Below are 8,534 nucleotides of genomic sequence, written 5' to 3'. Positions count from 1 at the left end.
ACATTTCAATACGACAGAGTTCTGAGATTCAAAGTTTTTACTGGGAGTTCGATACTCCTTTTTTCTGTGATTCTCTTCCTATTTGGGTTGATATTCAGAAGAAATATGATCAAATTGTATCTCAATACGTGAAGAATATAATCACTTTGACTTCAGCATATCCAACATGGTATGATTGTACGGTATCAATTTCCGCTCATTTATAACAGTTTTCAACCAAGTCCAAAAAATTGGCTGAAAGTATCGAAGATAATTAAATTGGAGCACTTGATTCACTTCGCTACCATTTATGATGACTTACGTATATCCTTCGTACCACTCGAAGTTACCTAACAGACTCCAAACAGTATACGCTCTAATATTGCATCCATCGCGAAGTGCCAACAAAACTTCCTTCATATATGAATATAAATAGGAGATCCTTTCGATATCAATGAAATCCGAGCACTCCCTCATTCCATTTTCGAGCATATAAATCGTTGGATTATCGAATGTTCTTTGAATCTTTCTCAGTAGCTTTCTAATGCTTTCAGGGCATATCTGAATATACTATGTACTACTAAAAGAAATTTACCGTTGAGATAACAAATCATAAATGAATTTTCTTACCGCCCATCCTCTCGCAGTTTTTGGCCATTGAGGATCTCGACTGTAGATGAATCATCATACCATCTTCGATCAATCTTTTCTACTGATTCCACCAACGAAGTTTTGTAATGATTGAGACCTAAATAGTCAGAAGATCCCCTGAAATAGCATCATACACATTCACGGAGAATGAAAGCTTCTAGTTTCCTGAACTACGTCACTGATTTTAAAGGATTCATGGTTTTTAAAGGAATCGTACTGGAAATTTAAAACTAGGTACTGAATTTCAAAAACAAAATTGGAAAAGTGCAGTGCTTATTCTCAGTATTTTTCACTCATTAGATTTCAGTATGACAACGTTTTAAAATTCCTAGATTAGATTAGCGTGATCAATCTTCAAATTGATTGTATTAAGTGGACTAAAATTTTGGATCAATTATTCAAAGTTACCTGATGTAATCAATCCATTTACGAGAGAATTCTGGTAATCTTGAATGAGCCAATCCCTCTGCTAAACTATTCTCTGTAATCCTTTGCTTCATCGCTGGTGGATATCCTCCATCTTTTGAGAATACTGGATGCATCATCCAGCCCCCCTCAAATTCGAATGCAATCTCGGCACTGTCCACATCGTTCGCGGATTTGGGAACGTAATATCCACTGTTAACGACTAATCCAATTTGACCATGTTGAGTCGGTCGAAATTCTTTATCATAAATGTGATATGCCCGTGCATGGGCTTTCAGAATATTATGTGCACAAAGATAACGAGCACTGTATGCTATTTCCATGAATAATCAAACAAGAAAACGAATGAGTATTGGGTCTAATTGGAAAGTACTCACGTTTTTTGCTGATAGTAGTGAGTACTTATTATAGATATATACCTGTATTTAGAGCAGTTTCGTTGAGGTAAGCATAGAACCTGCAGTAAATATCGGCTTCATTGATCGTACCCCAGAATTTAACTTTGGGTCCGAGTTCTCTGAATATAACTCTAGCATATTCAGCAAAATATTCCACCATCGACTCATGAGCCCATCCGCCAGTTTTATAAAACACAGATTGCACATCGTCAAAATGATGCAGGGTAACGAAAGGTTCAATTCCACTATTCAATAATTCATCAATAAGATTTTTATAATACTGGATTCCATCATTGCTGATTTTGTCTGGCGATCCAGTCGGCAAAACTCTTGACCAACAAATAGAAAATCGATAATGATTCAACTGGAATCGGAAGATAGTATATCGAATTAAAGGTATAAATCCATTGACAAGTCAAATGTCATTGAAAGCGAACACTTCACAGCCAATGAAAGTGATAAAAATCATTCCGTTCAGAAAAAGATGAGACATATAAGAACATTTCGCCTTCTTTGCAAAACAAGGTCAAATGTCAAGATTGATTATTAACCTATATAACCTTAATGACAATTTCCATGCTGGATGACAGTTTGTCTATTTTATGGTTCAAATGAAAAGGACCTATGCTGCACAAAAACTTCCTGAATCAAGTCGACCTTTCCGATTCCATGAGTACAACAGAATCATGTGGGGAAATCAACTCAATTTTATGCTGTCATTGATGGCTCAAATGAAGTCCCAGTTGATTCAGGCAAATTCTGCGACTCAATTCTATCTGACTTGGATCGAATATCAATTGGACTTGAATCAAATGTCTATTTGAGTTGGATCAATCAATTAGACTTGGATCAAGTCTCTACTACTACCACCTCAAGGGGCTAGAATTTTCGGCGCGAATCCATTACCTGTTTCTTCAGAGGTAAAAACTTGAGAGATTAATTCATCAAATAATACACTTTGCTACTCACAGCAATTTCAAAATTTGTCACCATCACAATACTAGAAATAGGTAGAATATCTACTGATATTACGGCGAAAAGTACTTGAAGCATTACTTTTTTGTCTTTTGGTGCATCTTAACCATATTGGAGTTATGTATATCGGTCCAAATGAGTGACAGCAAAAGAATACGTGAAAATCAGGCAGATCATTGGCTGCAGCATCGGCCCAGTTCATACGAACATGTAAGCGTTTCTTGGTTAAGCAACTGTGGCCCATAGCCCAGGCAATGAAGGCTTTACAATTTACTTTAAAATACCCATAATGAAACCTATACCAATAGATTCAGAAAATTATCCTGAATCACATATCAAAAAGTAGCGGCGATCGGAGAGTTGTTTATATTTTTAATTAACAAAAAACTGTCGCAAAAATTGAGGGACATCGTCACAAACACCGATAACTTTAGTTCAACACATTGGATTGGAAATATAAAAATACCAGTGTGTAGGGCAGAAAATACTCCACAAATCACAAGCAAATAGTCATGTTCTAGGACCTATAGTTTATTTATAATTAATGTTTCAATATTTTTTAGCTGCTAGCGTACGGCACGCCCAATGTTGCGCGCGCGGCCTTGTCCAGTGCGCGCCATGCGCAAGTAATTCGAATCGACGAGTTTGTCAATGTCCGAAAGTCTATATTTATCAATATAGAGTTACGATGATTAATCTTAGATTTATTAATCCAATAGATAACTGAGGGATAATTAAATTGTATTCATGGTCCATATTGTATAAATAGACGACCGTATGATTTATTGGAACAATTATAAGACTGGTGAAATAATACAGTTACAGTAAAAATCTACAAGTACATAAAGCTTCCAGTTGATTAAAAAAAAAATGATCCATATAATGCGACAGATCAGGAACAATACAAATAATTCATGAATTGTAACATAATTCGATGGTAGAAAGTATTAATAATAATTGAAATTCTAGTAGGATGATCATCTCGTTAGAAAAGTTCACGTTGGGAACTCGTTCGTCATTCCTGTAAAGGAAAACCTAATTGATTAAATTATTCATCTTTACATTATATAGACATTATCAACTGCATTAATGATTAGGATACTTTACCATTTTTCATCGGGTTCTTTCAATCCAAACGTGGCCGTTGACTTGCTGTTGCGTGACAGTCGCAGTCCGAATCATCGTCTACATCAACCATCATCGATTCTTCCTTTCCTGACACTTCGGTGGATTGGTTGCCTCCCTCATAGTCATCTCCATCGTCCTCCACAGGTTCTCTGTACAGGAAGTCCAATGACTGTTCTAAGAAATCGTCAAAATCTTCGGTATCTTCCGATCTGTCAGAAGACATGTCAATGGCTCTGGAATTAGCACATGAATTTCCTTGGGATCCTGAGCAGGTAATGAAACATTTCAGTCCTGCTTTTCTGCAGCCACACCGATTAGAACAGTCTTCTTTGCACGAACAGTGCAACGTTTCCCAGCCACTTTTGTACTTGAAAATAGACACGCCATGTGAGTTCTTCCGTGGATGCACTTGTTGGTGGAAGCTGCTCCAGTTTTAAAGCTCTTTTAGAACGCGCAGTAGATGACACGAAGTGTTCATAGCGATAACTATTGATAGTTGTTTTGTTTTTTCCAGCATTATAGAGAGCCAGCATCAGGCGTTCACCAGCTTGCTTGATATTATCTTTTGTGGAGGTCGGATCATTGAAGACTGCTACATCATTCACTAATTTAGTTATTTTCTTGAACTTGTTCAAGAATGTGATTTTCCCCCCTCTTATAAACGGCGCTCGTTGTTTCGCACCCGGTAAAGGCGTGGATGAAGAGTATAGTATTTTTGAGATGTTGATATTGCTCTGTCGAGTACATTGCATTGGGATACTTTCCACTACCGGCTTTCATGAAATAAATTTTCCGATCGACTGGGGTCAGAGCAATTACGAGTACCATCAAGTCCACATCCTGGCCAACAACTACAACATCCTGGTCACCATTGAGCTGCTCAATGGCCGTAACTCCAATCAATCTATCAGCATCCTCAGTCCCTTGTTTGACTGTCATTTCGACATTTCTAAGTTGAATTGTCAGAAAATCAATGAGTCTGTGGAGGTGAGCAGGTTATTAAATGACAACTCCAGAGATCCAACGTTGAGCGAAATATATTTGAGTTTTTAAACGTTAATATTTACAAGAGTGGAGAGTGAGTCGTAAGAAGACTTGTCCTCTCTGTTGATGTGTTGTCCAGTGGTTGAGCGATGGGTGAATGTCGAGTGAATGATTGACTGATGATGAGTGTGGAAAGTGTGCGGTATTTAAGAAGAGTGCAAGGATGTGATTGGTGGAAAATTTGGAGAAGGGATGAGTAAAATCCTGGCTTCCGATTGGTTCGGCGCTGTAAGTTCCCGCCGGTGAGCTGTGATTGGCTCGGGGGTCCCGGCGGGGAAATTTCCGTCGTGACGTCACGGGCGCCAGTCAAGCGGACGAGGGATTATGGACACCAGGTGATGATGAGGGATTAGGACGCATGGAGGATTATGGCAATAAACGGGTCATGAGGTTTGTGATACGGAAATGGATTTTTAATGTGGGAATTGGCCCAATGTCTCGATAGGAAAATTGGGGAATTGGCCCAATGTCTAAAGAGGAAAATTGAGTGTGTGTATGTGTGTGCGTGTCTGAATGACAGAGATGTAGTGGAGACACAGTCACCACAAGTCTATCCTTATTTTTGTCGTTGGTTAAAAATTTGTCTGGTTTAAGGGTAGCACTCATATTTTTTTCGAATACAACTTCACTCCCCATCCTCATGTTGGCTTGAGAACGCCTAAATCTCTCATCAGATTTAACTCCCACGTCCGCTACTTCATAGCCATCAAAAACGACTATCACATTTTTACATCCATAATTTTTTTGATGTAATTTTTATACGATGCAAGAATTTTTTCATAAGTATCCCCCACTTGCCAGACTACTTTATGTAATAAAAATCCACCATCGATGATAACTTTACACTTAGGTAGGTCCTTCATGGGTTCGGGTTTGAATACTTTGTAGAGGGCTGCCTTGTCAGGCTTCCTCATCACGCCATTCCCATCAAATAATGAAGCAGGGAATGGAGCGAGCTCGTGATTCAAAGCTCTAATAGCTAACTGGCTGTCGTGGGTTATGACTGCCGCAATTCGCTGAAATAGAAGCGTTGTATCAACAGCTACAACTTCATCTTTGATTACTATTCCACGTTTTGTAGTTGCGATGGATTTTACACGTGTTGAACGTTTCAGCTTCAAATCGCCAGCATTTACTCCAATCATGGCCTTCATTGCCTCCATCCCAACTTCAATTGCCTGATCACAATTGACAGCTTGTCCAGCGCATAAACCATCTGCGATGGACATGAGTTTCTCACTTTCAGTGGTCTCGAAGGGATTATGGGCAGTGAGCCATTCCACGAATTTTAAATAATCTTCAGTGTCTCTCTTGATTCTGCTGGGTTTTCAGTCAGTGTGTTGCTCAACCGTGGCTGCTCTCACTCCACAAAACGTTTCGAATGCATCAATGACTTCATAGGCTATTGGCATGGTAAGAAACCACTTTGCTACGGCTCCTTCGTTGTTCACGCCATGACCATGCGTTAGACCACCAGAGACTTTCATGGTACGCATGAGTGTCTGTTCCACGGTCATATCGCTCCATATTCCAGACCACTTCTTATCAGTTCGTCGTACGGTGAAGAATCCTTGTGTTGTAAATCCCTCAAATTCATCAGGAGACATTGTGCTGGATAATTTTGACATGTCCTGCAGATAGATCTGAGCAGCTTTGGCATAGTTGAGATGATCTGCTGCATGAAAAATAGGAAGCATGTCCCGCACACATTGGAGATGAAGTTCCCTGTTGCCTAAACGCTCTGATTCGATGAACTGCATCACAATAGTAATGCAATGGAAGTATTGCAACCACAATCTCGATGTTCGTCCAGCATTAGTGAGATCCTCCAGGACTTGTTGCATCTTTGTTTTGATTCTAATCAGAATTTCATCGTCATTGATATCCGACTGGCTAGGTGGTTGCAAGTTGAAATCGTTGAGCAGATCTTTGATATGAGAACGTTCCTGATCATCAATGTTTGCATGCTGAGCGATGAGAAAGCCCAATGCAGTGTAGACGATGAGGTGACCTCTGATTGCTCTACTGAAGGCATGACCAGTGAGCATATGGCCAACAGTGATAATAGCATAAACTAAGGCCAGTAATTCTTTCAATCCACTGCCATCCATAATTATCCCAATAGCTGCAAGGAATGACATTAACAAATGGAATCCTCCCAGCCTTATAATTATATCCACAAGCAAAGCTCGGTCGTTGGCAGCAAGTTCCCTCGCTTTGATATACAGAGGCTGATCGAATGTTACAAAGCCTGTTTTTTGATCAATTCGTAGGCATTCTCTGGCAGCCATATACAAAACGGTGTTAATTGTGTTTCTGTTTGAAGGTCTCCTTTCCTATCTCGAAACCTTCCATTTTATCCATCAATTCTTTCAGAGAGAATTGAGAATCATCACTCTCTTCCATATAGCGACATACCTCCAGGAAAGCAGATTCCAAGTCTAGAACATGACTGTTCGCTTGTGATTTGTGGAGTATTTTCTGCCCTACACACTGGTATTTTTATATTTCCAATCCGATGTGTTGAACTAAAGTTATCGGTGTGTGTGACGCTGTCCCTCAATTTTTGCAACAGTTTTTTGTTAATTAAGAATATCAACAAAACTCCGATCGCCGCTACTTTTTGATATGTGATTCAGGATAATTTTCTGAATTTATTGGTATAGGTTTCATTATGGGTATTTTAATTTGGATATCAGGCTGTTTCAGAGTCTTCATTGCCTGGGCTACCAGCAGTCGAATCAAATCGTAGCCATATTGTCCATACTTACACCAATCGCTCTCGCTAATAGTACATCTTCCTTGTAGTTGTGATACGAATCGCATGCAATATCACCATCATCACCGTTCACAACTAACGATCTATTAGAATGGAAACGATGATCCCACACGCTCTCCGACTTATCGCTGACGTTCCATGCACCTTCTACTTGATAAGCTGCAGTTGCAGCTCCTATTGAGAATCCTTTTGGAAATTCAAGGTAGCCATCTTCTTGAGCAAACACATACCTAAATTTGATGAGATTCATTGTAATATTCGTACAATGATCTCAATCTAACACAGAGATTTCAGTTGAATAAATGTTTTCACCCTCCTGTTCTGGTAGTTCGCACTGAGAAAAATATAATTCTTCTGACTATATTCCACCACCATCGAATTATAGTCAAAAAGTCCTCAACAATTTTTCATGGGTTACGATAACTATGGCCGGAGAAGTAATTACTACAATGGAATGTAGTCATTACAACTATTTTATAATTCTCCTCACGATAGATTTGTCGTGGTTACTTTTGAACTTTGGTTAGTTTAACTGCATTTTGATTTGCAAAAATTACGCTTGTGAAATTACTATAATGTTATGTGCCGCATACAAAAAAAATCGTATCGTTCGTTAAAATACCTCAATTATTTTTTTATTATAATTCGAACTTCAGATTTTTCTCTCGGTGTGCTTACCCATAAAGAGAGGATTATGAACAAACCAACCATTCAATTTCTTACCCGCAGATGAAAAAAAGTTCCACTACGAGAAGTGACACCTCCATATTGATGTGTTGAGAGATGCTGACTTAATGATTCCTACTGATAGATAAACGAGCATGAATGTGGGATTGATTTTATAGAACGATCTTATGCAGAGAACATATATGCACCTGACAGAGATGGAGAACTAGCGATCATTATCAATGCAATGTACTGTTACAACATGCACTATCTATCGAAGATTAATCTATTGCCTTCTTAATCATGATAAGAACCAATTTTTCAAACTGGATATATTTAAAAAGCAATCATTGTAGATAATTTGATGTCGTTAGGTAAATAGGGGAATGCTACCAGGCGAAGGCGTAAATTTGGAACACAGCTCTAAATACAGAAAAGCCTGTATTCCCTATAAAGTTATCGAGAACTTAATCGTAACCTTCTGCAAA

The 8,534-nt window shown here is 38.8% G+C and overlaps 1 pseudogene; it reads right to left on the bottom strand.

Moving 5' to 3' along the window:
- Positions 1 to 297: 297 nt before the first annotated feature.
- LOC107042068 lies at positions 298 to 8,171 on the bottom strand (annotated as a pseudogene).
- Between the last annotated feature and the right edge of the window lie 363 nt (positions 8,172 to 8,534).

Source organism: Diachasma alloeum, unplaced genomic scaffold, assembly GCF_001412515.2.
Source record: "Diachasma alloeum isolate Michigan unplaced genomic scaffold, Dall2.0 Dall_scaffold_00410, whole genome shotgun sequence".
Lineage (NCBI taxonomy): Eukaryota > Metazoa > Arthropoda > Insecta > Hymenoptera > Braconidae > Diachasma > Diachasma alloeum.
The sequence above is the reverse complement of the archived record's forward strand: the minus strand, read 5'-3'. Positions and strand labels throughout refer to the sequence as shown.